This window comes from Macrobrachium nipponense, chromosome 11, assembly GCF_015104395.2.
Source record: "Macrobrachium nipponense isolate FS-2020 chromosome 11, ASM1510439v2, whole genome shotgun sequence".
In the NCBI taxonomy this organism is placed as follows: Eukaryota; Metazoa; Arthropoda; class Malacostraca; order Decapoda; family Palaemonidae; genus Macrobrachium; species Macrobrachium nipponense.
The window spans coordinates 41260276-41276281 of record NC_061087.1 but is presented as its reverse complement, the minus strand read 5'-3'; the positions used below and the strand labels follow the sequence as shown (position 1 = coordinate 41276281).

The following is a 16006-nucleotide window of genomic DNA, read 5'->3' as shown; positions in this document are numbered from 1 at the left end:
TCCAAGCAGTGATCTTTCATGTTGTTCAGATCTCTTGAATATTTACAATATTAAATTGAAATATTATGAGGTAAATTATAATGATAATCATCTGGTGTACAAAACTAGAAACAAAATTTTTACCCCTAAATGTCAGAATATACAATGTATTACCTGTTGCTTGCTCGATTATTTTATTTATTCAATTTTTCTTTTTTACGGAACTCATCAATGGATCATTTATTTTTTTCTTAAACCAATAAAGCAAAAAGGCATAATAGCAAACACTCCAGTAACTGACCGCCTGAGAAAAATATTTTTTTAGAAATATGAAATACAGCAAAAGAGTCAATAGCCAATAAGGGCATGAGAAATTATTTCGAAAAGGAAAGAATATGAATAGAGAAAAGAGCATCGCAATAACCAATAACAGCCATGAGAATCTATTTTTTTGGAAAACATTAATACGGCCAATAACTACCAAGCGAAGCTGGTTGCATAAATAAAAAACACTATAAATATTTACAAACAAGTGTATTTCTTTATTGCAGATGAAGAATAGTTGAATAGAGAAGAATTATCGGCGCTACTTGCTATCTCCGCGTCATCCCCCAGTCTTAAGTAGTACTAAATATGGCGGAAGCTCAATTGGACGCCGTGTTTAGTTAGTACTAGCCCCTCGAGATCAAGGTATTAAATACTACACCATTTCTAAAATGTGTAGTCGAAAAATTACATATATAAATAATATCTTTGATCCCTGAGGGACTAGTACTGAACACTGCGGCCCATGGAGCTTACGCTATGTTTATACTAGTACCTCGAAAGTGACGCGTGGATAAGAAGCGTAGCACCGGATTATCTGCGTCATTTTAATCAGTCATGAATTATGGTAATATTCGGTATGGAGTTCTGCTCCAGATAGCATTAATTTTCAAAGCCCATTTAGAATATATTCATAGCCAGTTATGACTTTGGATTAGATGCACAAGCACGAACCATAACTAGCAGTGCAGACCAACGTTCATTGAACGTCATGGGATGCCACTGATTACCAAATAGATAAACAAACGGCTGTCATGATGTCATCCGGTAGTTTGGGAACGTAATACTGATTTATCAAATGAGAGTCCCCAAAGATAAATGGTTAGAGAGATCATAAAAGACATGGTGGGTGGGGGCCGGAATCATAAAAAAGCCATGCAATCGTGGTATATTGCATAAAACAAAGAAAAACATCGGAATATAGATATAAAAGGTTCTATTTATTTAAAAGCGGTGTAATCACATTCGAAATAAATAGTTTTTAAGCAACGAATTGTATGATATGGGAATTGAAGTTTTTTGTCGTAGTTCGGTAGCGCTTCTTGCTTTTGTATTTTATAATTGCTCTATACAGAGCCCCAGAAGAAAAGTGAATCCCAGGAATTATTATGATCAAGATTCACCATTAAGGAATATATGAAGGTGGAACAGCGCAATGAATGGGTGTCGTAGTGTTCCACAAGAATGTCAAGTTAAAAGTCGAAAGTACATCTGTAGGACATAAATCTAAATTGCCTGGTTTCATGAATGTCTTATTGCAGTTTACCTCGCATGAAACATAGTTTTTTGTTCTAGTCGTGACAATACAAAAGAAGTCAGAATTCAAGCACACTCTTGATATGTACACAGGTAAACCAAAGTATATAGATATTTTCTACAACGTTTGAGGTAATATATATATATATATATATATAAATATATATATATATATATATATATATATATATATATATATTATATAGTATATATATATTATATGGTACGATGAAGTAAGACGTAAGACCCACGTAAAGAAATATGAATCATTAGGTATTACAATAAAAAACTAAATTCTTCGAGGCCTGAACGACATGTTTCCTAAAATGTAAAATTCCGCTCCTGAAGTCTCAGAAGGTAGAATGCGATCTACACTAAGCTAAAACTTTGATCGAAACCAATCCCTAGCCCACCACATTGCCAATATATATATATATATATATGTGTGTGATAAAGTTGTCGAGTTGGATGTCTAAATGCGAGAACAATGTATATTGACAGGAAGATCAAGTTTAGTGGCACAGGAAATCAAGAGATACAACTTGGAAATTGCTGGATTGAGTGAAACTAGGTGGCTTGGGTTGTGGAAAAGTAAGAATAGAGGATGTGTTTTGTTCATCTATTCTGGTAAAGACCAGGGAGAACATGAGAGAGGTGTAGCAATTGCTTTGAGTAAGAAAGCTGAAAAAATGTTGGAGCATTATGAATGTATTGATGAGAGAATAGTCACTTGCAGGTTGCGAGGTAAATTTACAAACATCACCGTTATACAGGTGTATGCCCCCTACTGAAGAGAGAAGAAGAGAAGGATGAATTTTATGAAAAGCTAACTGGAGTTATACAGAGGGTTAGAAGACATGATATGTGTTGTTACTGATGGGGGATTTTAACGCTAAAGTAGGAAGAGAGTATGATGGCTTTCAGGGAACAATTGGAAAATTTGGAATTGGAGCTAGAAATGATAATGGGTGAGAGACTCCTAGAACTATGTGGTGCATCTGGGTTATCTATTAACAACACATATTTCAACCATAAATTAGAGCACAAAACTACATGGGTGTCGCCAAATGGATTGGCACAAAATTTGATAGATTATGTTATTGTAAATCAAGAAATGGAATAAGTCTATATTAGACCACCAGAACTTTTAGGGGCTGCCGTGTTCCTTCTTGACCACAAACTCGTAAATATCCAAAATTAGAATAAGTTACAGGTCCAATCAAGAAAAAACAAAGGAGAAACTATAAAGTTTGATGATGATAAGTTGAGAAATGAAAGAGTTAAACAACAGTATGAGGTGAAGGTAGGAGGTAAATTTGCGGCATTAATTGGTATGGAAAATATGCATATGGATTCAGAGGAATGCTGGGGCATATTAAGTTTCAGATACTAAGGACGTAGCAACAGAGGTGTTAGGTTATAAGAGAAGTAACAGCAAACCTTGGTTCAGTGATGAAGCAAAAGTTTTAAGTGAAGAGCAACAAAGGTTGAGAGTTCAAATGGACGATGAACAAGACCTGAGAAGAAACAACAACTAAAAAGACGAAGAAATAGAAAGCTGAGAGAACTAAGTGATAGGATGAAGCATGACCAAAACATGTTTTGGAAAGAAAGACGCTACCGAAGTTGAAGTAGCTATGGAAATTGGTGAGAGCAGGGCTATGTTTGCAGCTGTGAGATTCTTGAGGAACGCAAGCCAGAAAAAGTTTGGAGGGAGTGATGGCATGTTGGATGAAGATGGGAACTTGGTCACAGACGAAATGGAGAAAAGGAATCTGTTTGCAAGGTATTTTGAAAGACTCCTAAATGTTGATACTACCGGTAGGGATGAGTGCATTGCGGATTTAAACGAGGCTCTGGAGGTACAAGAAGAATATATTAGTGCAGAAGAGGTGAAAGAGGCCTTAAAATCTGTAAAAAATGGAAAAACTGCTGGCGTGTGCGGGATAACTGCAGAGATGCTAAAAGCAGGAGGACGAGGATGATAGAGGCATTAAGAGTTGTTTTTAGCATATTTGGAAAACAGAGTGGTACCAAGTGATTGGAAAAGGCAATTATGATACCAATATATAAAAATAAGGGAAGCAAAAGGGAGTGTGGTAACTATCGGGCATAAGTTTACTGTCAGTCCCAGGGAAGATATTCATGAGAGTATACTTAACAGAATAAGACCTATAGTAGAAGAGAAACTTAGAAAAACAGCAGTGTGGTTTTAGAAGTGGAAGGTCAACAGTGGATCAAATTTTCACCGTAAGGCAGATAATTGAGAAGAGATGGGGAGTATGCAAAGCCAATATTCTGTGCTTTTATAGACTTGGAGAAAGCGTATGATTCAGTATGGAGAGATGGAATGTGGAGAGTGGCAGAACACTATGGTATACCACTGAAAGTGATAAGGATATTAAAGAACTGGTACCAAGGAGTGTGCAGCTGTGTACAGCTGGATGGACAGCAAAGTGACTGGTTCCCAGTTGGAAGTGGGCTAAGACAGGGATGTGTTATGTCACCCACCTTGTTTAATGTATATATTGACCATATAATGAGAAGAGTTGATGGAGAATGAAAACAGAGGGGCTAGTATTGGTGGAGAAGTGTTTTATGGATTTGGACTTTGCTGATGATGTTGCGTTGGTTGCTGATATGTGGCTGGTGCTGGTAGGTATGGTAATGAGGATGGACACAGAGACACAGAATTTTGGATTGAACATCAGCACAAAGAAGAGCGAGATCATGGTTGTGAGTAAGGATGATGATTGGGTGCACATGGAGGATATGACAATCGGAGGACAGGAACTCAAGCAAGTTGAGAAGTTGTTTTACTTGGGAATGTGGTAACAGCAGACGGGAGGCAAATTGAAGATATACAAAGAAGAAAACTAGGAGCAGCAAGAGCTTTTGAGGTTCTGAGAAAAAACGTTTGGTCAAGGCATGAAATCAGCTTGAGAACTAAGATGAGAATATTCAATGCAGTAGTACTACCAGTCCTGATGTATGGCTCGTCCACCTGGGCACTGACCCAGAACAGAGGAGAAAAGGTTTGGATGCTTTTGAGTATGAAACTGCTGAGAAGGATACTTGGCATTAAATGGGATGATTATGTTAGAAATGAAGACATCAGGGTGAGATTGAGGCAAAGGCCAGTCAGTACCAGGTTGAAGAGGGGAAGGCTGAAATGGTTTGACATGTTGAGAGGATGATGGGATTAGAGACCCCAGGAGAGCACTGAGAGCAGTACAAATAGGAGAAGACCGCTGGGTAGACCAAGAACGAGGTGGAGACATAATTGTCAGGGATCTTGAGGATTGAAATCCAAAATCCTAGAGGAAGCAAGGGAAATGGCTCGGATAGAGACAGATGGAGAGGAACTGTATCAGCCTTATGCCATGGCCAGTGGCGAGGGAAGATAAAGTAAAGTAAAGTAAGTATATATGTATATGTATGTATATATAATATATATATATATATATATATATATATATATATATATATATATATATATATATATATAGAGGCTCAGTTAAATAAATAAATAGGAGCTTCAGAGGTGTCCATGATACAACGATTAAAAGGAATCAAGTTTATTTCCAACGAAACGTTTCGCAAATAAAACTTCTGTGCATCATTAGTCTGTAAAAGAGCAAAGAGAAACATAAATAACATTCAATGATAAAAAAGGGAAAAGGAACTCACAAATATTTAACATAGTCTTGATGAGATCCAACGTCATATATAAATTTATTTGCCCTGGATGTCCGGGCTCTTACGTTGGATCGACTCGGAGGCTGCTGAGGGTCAGTTCTTGTAGCCATCTGGGTTTCAGCTTCCGTACTGGTCAGAAAATAAAAACAGCCTGAATTTTCCATATCAGGAACCAGCTTCTAATTGCAAAATTGAAATAAAAAAAGAACAATTCAAATAATAGATTATGTCAAAAATCCTGACCATCTAACTACCCTCGAGTCGTTATACATTAAGAAACTTGTTCCTTCACTCAATAGCATACTTCCTCAGCAACTCTATACCTGGCATAGTTGACGTCGTCTTCGTCAACTGGTTTTTTAGTCATTCCATCTTCTCTCTACATTATGGACGGTTGGTGTTTGGGCTGTTCTCTCTCTCTTTACCTTTGTTTGTTTTTACTTTGATTTTTAATTTTGAAGACACATAAATAACATTGAATATTATTTATGTGTCTCTATGCTCTTTTACAGACTGATGATGCACAGAAGTTTTATGTGCGAACGTTTCGTTGGAAATAAACTTGATTCCTTTTAATCGTTGTATCATGGACACCTTCTGAAGCTCCTATATATATTATATATATATATATATATATATATATATATATATATATATATATATATATATATGTATATATATATATATATATATATATATATATATAGTCAATCAGGTTATAATTGTCCAAAATATAATTATATTAATTTTAAATGTTGAATTTTTTCTGACAAATTTCACTGCTTGATTTATTTCCAAACTTGATAGCCGGAGAGAGAGAGAGAGAGAGAGACGAGAGAGAGAGAGAGAGAGAGAGAGATTATATCATACTTAGCGACTAACGTGATTATTTTCCTTATCAGTTTTTCTTCGTCTTCTTCTCACCATGATTTTTGTTACTTTACCAAAATAGAACTCGCAAAACAACTTTATATATATATATATATATGATATATATATATATATATATATATAATATATATATATATATATATTATTTATATATATATATATATATATAGTTATATATATATATATACATATATATATTTGAACCGCTGCTACGGTGGGAGCTTCTCCCGATGCCACATCGCATCCGGTCTGGCAAGCGGGCGCCTTCCCGAGGCGACCAAGTGTGACTCTTTCTAACAGATACCCAAAATGTTAGCATTATTATTGTATCGTCAATTCTTACTCCTAATCTTTGGTTACCAATAAGTCTTATGTTGTCAATACAAAGTATGAGATAATGTTTTGTCTCATTTCACTACATGTATATATAAATGGATAAGAAGTAAGCCATGACGACAAAGTGATGCAGGGTTTTCTACATTAGACAAACTGTAAAAAGTAATTTGATATGTCGAAGATAGAAAGAATATAGTGTATCTTCCATAAGAAAGAATCATAAAAGGAAATTTGTGTAAGTAAAGAACGCATATTATACTCAGAATAACAAAGATCACATAGTATATCATCGCAATAAGAGAAGACGCTGATACACATAAGATATAGAGGTTCACGAAAATTTGCACGCCAAGGGAAGCCCACATGTTTCTCTACATTTGTCCTTCCTTTACAAGAATGTACAGGTACTGTTATTTGGTGTGGATATCTTCCTCTGCCAGAGATATCTCTCTCGATAGACTGGCTCATAGTGGTAGGTTTCTGTTTCTTAACATTATCATTTTATGACTTAAACCATCGACGGATGGCTCTTCTTTGTCTTAGTTTTTATAGGTTTGTATTTTAACACGAGACAGGATCATAAGATCGCTGATCCTCTCTGCCGAGAGCCGCTGGATCCGCTCAACGGCAGCACAAACAGGCAACCAATGTACCACGCTATCGAACTCAGTCTTCCTTAGGAGCTTTTGTTCATTTAGAACTCAAAAGTTCAATTGAAGATGCACTGCATTGCTAGACGAAAACCACCCTTCACCTCGTGTTCCAATAATTCATTCATATTTCTACCTATTTATCTATTCATTTATTCGTTTTATCTTTCTTAGAATAGCGATCTCTTGTTTCTGCGTTTCCTATCTTCTGTGACGCTTCTGAAACGAAGACCATGTTCTTTGGAAGCTCGAATTTCAAGTCATGTCCCTTGTAGGTTTATTCCATATGCATAGGGGTTTATCATCGGAATAATAATAATAATAATAATAATAATAATAATAATAATAATAATAATAATAATAAATATTTGGGCTATCAGTCAATTATCTCGTAGTTGGATTTGTTTCAAGCACATACTATGTGTACTCCTTCTCAAAAGCAAGTACTCCTTATTCATTAAGAAACATTCAAATTGAACAGACCAACTAATTCCCACCACAATATCATATAACATATCACCTCTGTCTGCGCATAGGACAGTAGTTCTAAAACTGGGGGTAAATTACCCCCTGGGGGTTAATTCAACAATTTTTCGGGTGCAATAGAGGGGTGACAGAAAAAAAAGGTTGAAGAATTTTGAAAATCAAGAAAACATTGCGGTAACCTGGCATTAGATAATGTTAACTTAGTTTTAGTATGTAAAAGTTGTAAAATAAGCCTACTTTTATTAAGTAATAATGTTAAACAGTAAACAATAAACATCAAAAACTAATAAACAGTATTTGAAAAGAAGATATATGTATATGTGTGACAACCCAGTTTGCTGAGGAGAATGATACTGGATCACTTGTGCAGACTATCAACAAAGAGATGATTGACCATTTGAAGGCACTTGAAACAAGCATGCATCACTAATTTCCAGAGAGTGACCAAGAAACAGCCAGTCTTCAGTGGATCATTCATCCCTTCTCTGTACCTGATGAAGCCATTCATAATGATGATTTCCCTGCAAAGGAGGAATGGATCACAATGCGAGACAATGAAGCCTGAAAAATCGAATTCCAAAATCAAAGTGCAGATTCCTTTTGGATTTCACGACTAGCTGGTCGCCAACTTTGTCCAAGAGAGCCTCGAAGTTGTTGGTATCGTTCTCAACAACGCATCTCTGCGAGAAGGGATTCTCAACTGTTTTGGGGATGAGAACAAAAAAGAGGACTTGCTTCAACATTGCAAACGATGCCAGGCTGGCACTTTCAACCATGAGGCCAAGAGCTCCTCAACTAGCTTTAAGGATGCAACTCCATCCATCCCACACTGATGTTAATGACATCTTTGGCAATAGTCATTAGAGATGCACAATGTTCAAATGCAATAAATAAACAAAAGAAATATCTCAGTGCTTTAATTTAGCCATATATATCAATGTTGGCATTTTGTGATGGGGCAACATGCTTAATGTGTCATGTTAAATTTGGTAACAGCTGAAAAAGTTTGGGAACCACTGGCTTAGGATGTTAAGACCGTTGTAAACTAGCCTCTAGTGGTCACTTAGTTCTACCCTCCAAGTCTCCTAAAATATTAAGAATTTGGTCAACACTTGGTATTTATGAAAGGGTGGTTGACCAGATACCTGTATGAGACATTACTCTAACGCCTGGGGGGTTTTTGTTGTTGTTTTGCACCCTGGTAAGACTAAATCAAAGGTAATTTTTCATTTCTTTCGCTCTCCGCACTTGACCGATTCTCTGTCTCTTTTCCACTGAGCTTTGCAGCTACTCCACCTCCTCCTTCCTCCTCTCAGTCAGATATGGAACACTTGTCTAAACACAGTACAGGAGTGTCAAGGTGTTTACCCTTTTTGACCTGCTTAAGTTTGGTCAAGTTTATTAATCAAATATGGGTAAAAGAAAAGCGGCAGCGCCGAAAACGTACAAAATGTTACGTAGTCATTTTGGTTTTACATAATCACAGCCGTGGAGAAAACGGCAGCTCCAAACTACGAAGGTCAACAAGTTTCGTTTCTTCTTTAGTAGAGCTTTGTATTCTCTGACTAGACTCTTCTTCTTATCATGATGCTAGATAAAAAATTGAGCTGAAACTACTGTTTTTCTGTCCAGTGAATTACATTTTTTTGTCAATGAATGATGACTTGGTGATGTCTATATGTCACATGCGTAACTTCTTTCAGCATTGGTTTGTTTGCAATAATGTTGAGTCTAATTTTAAGTATTATAATACATAAAATTTGAATAAAAGGTTCTCTTTGTTTGAGATATTTGATTTAGTCAGTTCATTTCCTCTTCGATATCACTGTCATACCAATCGGCATTGAAGAAATTACGTGGTGTACACACAGACACACACACACACACACACACACACACACACACACACACACATATATATATATATATATATATATATATATATAAGTATATATATTATATATATATATAGTATATAGATACATATATATGCGTGTATATATATATATATATATATATATATATATATATATATATATATCTATATATATATGAAGAATTTTATCACAGTATCGTGATTCATATGTACTCATAAGCTAAAAATGTCCTTTAATATCTTATTCACTCTTCCTCGGAATTAATATATCTTTTCATATATGTTAACCAAAGGGGATTTTCTATTTTTAAAAATTTTTAGTTCATAAGAAATTCGTCGGCTCATGGGCTAGACCATGGAACCAAGAATTCAGGATGTACAGTGAAGATTATCACGAGAAGTATAAGTTAATGCCGCCCTCACATCTACAAATCCCTGTCGCGCTCAGGTTATCAAGGCTGAGGTGGGTTGATGCTGACTCTAACAAATACCTGAGCGTGACAGGGATTTGTAGGTGAGAGGCGGCATTAACTTATCCACCTCTCTTGATGACCTTGTGGGTATTGAGCTTCACTGTACGTCCTGAAACTCTTATCAATTAAAAAAAAAACCTACCTTTCGGTTAGCATATGTGAAAATATATATTAATTCCGGGGAAGAGTGAGATATAAAAGGACATTTGTACTCGTAGCTTAATGAGTATATAGATATATGGACAAGTGGCCCTCCCAAAATGACGCCCTCCGCACAGTGTTGCAATTCCTAGTCATCATAGTCCCCCTTGTCTCCCCTTTCTACGTCATCAGTATCTAGCGGTTTTAGGTTTCCTTTCATCTTCCTTTTAACTTATAGGAAATATGCAATCTTTTGACCCCAGTGACCAAACCATATGGAAACTTTTATTCACCCTTTCACCAGCACAAACGATTTTACCATAGTTAATTGCTATCTCCACATTTCTCAAATTATCATTCTCCTTTACGCACAAATGACTCAAAAACAATTCACCTCAACAGCATCAAACCTGTCAACATCTTTTTCTTTCATTCGCAAGCAACACATCCACCCAGATGAATAGAAAGAGATGGGGCCAGGAAAGGTATCCTTCTGTAAAACCTCCTCAAAAGCCAATTATAAAAAAAGCTGTTCAAGAATCAGACAGATGAAGGGTGCCAACTGAAAACAGTGCCCACCACCCAGGGATTAAGCTGAGGGAATATAAATTCCCAGAGCCACAAACAGATAACTTTCTTTTCTTTAAACTTTATTTCACCAGAAACAAGATTTGATTATAACATTCCATGATGATTCGTTTTGAAGCAGTTCAACAAATTCAAAACTAGTTTTTCATTAATATTTTATAATAAATGCTCAGTATAACCGCTGATATAAGTGAAATAAATGTAAGGAGTTTACTGTTATTCAAGTTTAGGTCAGAAAATGAAAAATTTAGTATTGTTTACAATAAAACATTGCAGTTTTCTCTGCTTAATAACCCGTTTTTCTTTAAGAAGATAAATATTTGGGTAATAACTATGACGGATTATTTTACACTAGACCGCCCTTGACCTAAAAAAAAAGAGGTTTCCCATTTCTGGACCAAAGTCGCCCGCCCTACGCATGACGTTCATCAAGGGTACAAGCAAGTCTCCCTCCACTTGGTTTCGATTTTTAAGTAGGTAGTGTCGAACGAAGAGCAACGTACAATGCCTAGCGTTTGTACTATGTTTTGGCTGCCATGCAAAGAATGTCGACGTTTATGTTGCAATTGCAAAGATACGCAGTTAACAATATGCAGATGCATACAAGAGGAACGTCATGGATGATACAAGCTGCAAAACGGAAGAGGGCTTTGAAAGCCAATATAGGTATGCATTACCTAGCCGTTAACGAAGTGTTCGTGTTTTGTTAATAATTTAATTTTATGTTTTATATAAATTATCCTTGAGTTTTACTTAATCAAAACAGTGTATGTAAAGCACCCAACCAAGCCTAAGGGGGAGGATCGTGCCCTTATTTCATAAAAGTTACAATGCACTAACTGTAAGCACACGTGTTCAACCACATGGCTTTCCTGCAGATGAATCAACTCTCACCTCGGGGAAAGCTCCATACGGCCAACACGAGGGAGAGAAAGCAAAATCTCAAGACGATGTTTTCGGCAAATATTTCCGACGACGTTATCGTCACCTTATTGATACTGTACCAGAGTATGTATCAAAAACGTCAGTTCATACAACTGTGTGTAACTATTCGATACTCATATGTTCTACTACATCTGTGTAATTGTATTTTTTCTTCTGTGAAGAAACGCAGAGACCCAGAGTTAACTTTTTCCTACCTGTCAAAGGTTGGGACTATTTTTGTGGTCCCTAAGGGTTTTTGACTCATGTGAAGTTTTGGATAAATAAATTACGGGCTGCTCCGGGAGCAAAGAGCCCGTGCCAGTAACAAGGCTGGATTAATCTGAAAGAAAAAAAAAAATCAGTTGTATCCTGACCTACACTTTCGCTTACACCTCGTTCTCATAACACAAAGAATACAAAATAAAGCTATAATATAAAGGCTGACAAAAAATAACCAAAGATGCAACATTCAATATTAGTTTGTGATAATAAAGTATTGTAATGTCAAGATAATGATGTCATGGAATGTAAAATATCCGGATCGAAAACAAGCAACCAAGAGAGAGGGCGAGCCAATAGAAGTCATTTAGGATTCAGAAAACGAAACAGCATAAATTAATCTTTCCACTTTAAGGAAATATGTAAATCAAATTGATTCCATCCATCACCATTAGAGTGTACCGCTCCTATACGCTATAGATATGATAACTACAAAGGCTTACAAAAGGAGATAATCATTCAATGATATTTAGGGATTCTATGTTTTTATCAGAAAAATCAGGCCATTCACACACACACACATACACACACACTTGAAATACGATGTTATGAAAAGAATCTCAATTTTCATCAATTTCATCTATAGTTATGGAGTCTCAAATGTATGACCTCACTGGTTTCACAAGATGTTTCCAGCACGGTATCACAAAACTGTCAAGACGATGCAACCTTTGGTAAGGGTCACAAATCACGTCCTTTACGACGTAACAAATGGAACTTCGTGCGGTCTCACAGTAAGCTATGGATATAAAGAAAATATGAACACATCAAAGGTTTACTGACACTAGGTTCTCATCAACCAAATTAATGTTAAAACTTATCAATTATTAATTTTTCCCTAGATTTATTAACACGGAATCTTTGTTTCTAAAACGATCCTAATAGTTACCAGGCTCCCTCAGTGTGAAAAGGGGTTTGTAGCAGAAATACTCAACGGCAAGATATGACAGATTATGAATAGCTTATCCACGAAGTATTATTTGATAGCCTTTCACTATACTTCCTGGAAACAATTGCTCAATAAATGCTACAGATAAAATACAGGTATGCCGTAAGAGAATCTGCATTAGATAGAGTTGGGTAATGCCGTTCATGATATGAAATTTCTTGTCTCTAAAACACTGATACATGCACCTTTACACGGAAGAGATTTCCTCACTGAAGATAGCTAGAGCCTTTAAAAACCATAGAAAATGTTTTAAAGATAATTTACAGTAGTAGAAAATCAATCTCATATATACATACACACAATCATACATACACATGCAAAGATGCACATGTCAAAGACGATAGATCGGTAAGGTACGCTCATCGAAATTCTGCCGTTTTGGGTCCTGCATCTCAAGCCCAAGGTAAACAAAGATGCATCGCAGATTATTCATGAAGCACCTACTTATTTTTATCCCGTTTTAAACATGACTATTTCTATCTTCTGCTTACCCGAAACGTAACGAACTCTGTATCCCTAACAGACTTCCATTCAGGAACTCCTTGTATAAATAGTTCTCTTGTGCACTAACAAAGCCATCGTTATTAGTAGAGGGGTGGAGATACTACCGGAATCTTCCGTTCTCCATTTCATTACCTTACGACAAATTCATGCCTTCAAGTATCTGCCCTTGAAATGGTACCCACATCCATAACCAATCTGCGATGAATCATCTTTGTCTACCTTTGGATGCATAATTCAAAACGGCAGAATTTCGATGTGCGTATTTTACCGATCTATCGTCTTTCATTTTTGTATGGGAAAAATCAAACGTCATTATCTTTTGGCGACTCTTTATCCCGCGTATTTTAAAAAGTGATAGAGCGAAAGCTTCTTCAATTAAGTAGACAAGTAACGATAATCTACTATATGGGTCATTTAAACGGGTAAGATCGACCACTGAAACGTGTGAAGGAATTCCAGATCATTATCCTTACACGTCGCAGCTACGTAACTTCTACCAAATGTAGAGAACCGTATGAACTTTTCCACACATTCTAATTAAATTGCATAGTCTATCTACACTTGACGTGGGCCACGTGTTGGTCTCTTTTAAACACCTGAGTGTCGAAATCTGACACGGGACGGAAGATCTCGCGGACATGAGACAAAAATGAGCGAGTGAGCGACAGCCTCACGTGGCCATTCTTTGCTTTGCTTTCCCTTGCTTTTCTACATTTCTTTTATATATATATATATATATATATATATATACATCGAGCTACAAATGTCCTTTAATATCTAATTCACTCTAAATTGGAATTAATGACATTTTCATATATGTTAACCGAAGGGTAATTTTTTAGTCGATAATAGATTTGTCGGCTCACGGCCCGCGAACCATCGTACCCAACAAATCCAGGACGCACAGTGAAGCTTTTAAACCACACCGCCACGAAGAGGGTATAAGTTTATGCCGCCTCTCAACTACAAATATCTGTTGCTCTCAGGTGTTCGTTGTCTTGGAGTCGCCATCAACCCACCTCGACCTCGGTAACGTTATAGTGTTTTTGTCCGCATGTGCCATTATATGAGTCATATCACATTACCGCGATTCATATACATGCATCGAACAACAAATGTTTTGGCGTGGCTGTGTGGTTTTCAAGCTTCACTGTGCATCCTGGATTTGTTGGGTTCGATGGTTCGCGACCATGAGCTGACAAATCTCTTATCAACTAAAAAATTCCCCTTGGGTTAACATTTATTAAAATATATCAATTCTGAGGTAGAGCGAATTAGATATTAAAAGACATTTGTAGCTCGATGTATGTATAATGATCGCGGTAATGTGATATGACTCAATATATATATATATATATATATATATATATATATATATATACATCATACATATATATATATATATATCGTATATATATATATGTATAAATGTAGATATAGACATATATATATATAAATGCATACATATATATATATGTGTGAGCTAATTATTCTAAGTTTGGAGGCCATAAAGCTCGCACCACTTGTAACTGACATCATCCGAATGAATACAAGAATAAGCTTATATATATATATATATATATATCTATATATATATACGTTTGTGTGTGTGTATATATATATATATATATATATACACAAACATATATATATATATATATATATATATATATATATTATATATATATATTATTTATATATATATAATCTTATTCTTGTATTCATTTGGAGATGTCAGTTACAAGTTGGTGCGAGCTTTAGGCTTCCAAACTTAGAATAATTAGCTCACACACATGCAGAATTTATATATATATATATATATATATATAATATATATATATATATATATATATATATATGTATATACCTGCTACAGGAATCCCATGAAGAAGTGGTATAAATTTAAAGAGATCTTCCAGCTTCACATATACATCCGGGAACTGATGACGTCAGTTAGTGATACTAAAGACGGTCAATATATGAGAGTATATAAGAGTTCTTAACTAATGCTAAACTGAGGCACTTAAATTGGTCTTCGGGAGATATGAGAGCTTTATATATAAGTATACTATTGATTTTCCCGTACTTTCTACCAACCAGACACGACAGAAAAATTCCATCGTATAAAATAAAACAGATTAATAAACGATGATTGTGAGGCTTTTATAAATCTGCCTCCTATATCTGTCGCAAATATGAATTTCTCTCTCTCTCTCTCTCTCTCTCTCTCTCTCTCTCTCTCGGGAAAAACAAAATTGAGTAGTCATGGTTACAATAAATGTAGTAAATATTAAATGACAAATTTTAGTAAGATTTTTTTGTTTCTAATTTTATGCGTATATGTATCTGATCATACTTCCCTTTTGGTCACCAGTCACAGTTGAATAATATGCTGAAAAAAAAAATTCTATTCAGGGGCATGCATTTCATATTTCAACCATATTCATTTGTGTGCTTCTCATTTATTTCATATCATACTTGTTTGTCCAATTACATCCCCAAACAAATCTTTACGCCTTCCGCTACAGCTGAAACCTATCTATCTTAACTTGCATTTTAACGAAATGATGACTTCATATACCTTCAGCGACCCCTCTTTTCACCGATACATCCATCAACTTGCTCTTCCATTTCAGCTATTTCAGGGCTT

General features: G+C 35.7%; 1 protein-coding gene across 1 annotated transcript in view; it reads right to left on the bottom strand.

The window, feature by feature from the left end:
- Positions 1-16006, bottom strand: part of LOC135208554 (mucin-19-like) — a 50490-nt gene that overhangs the window by 364 nt on the left and 34120 nt on the right. The window lies entirely within an intron of this gene.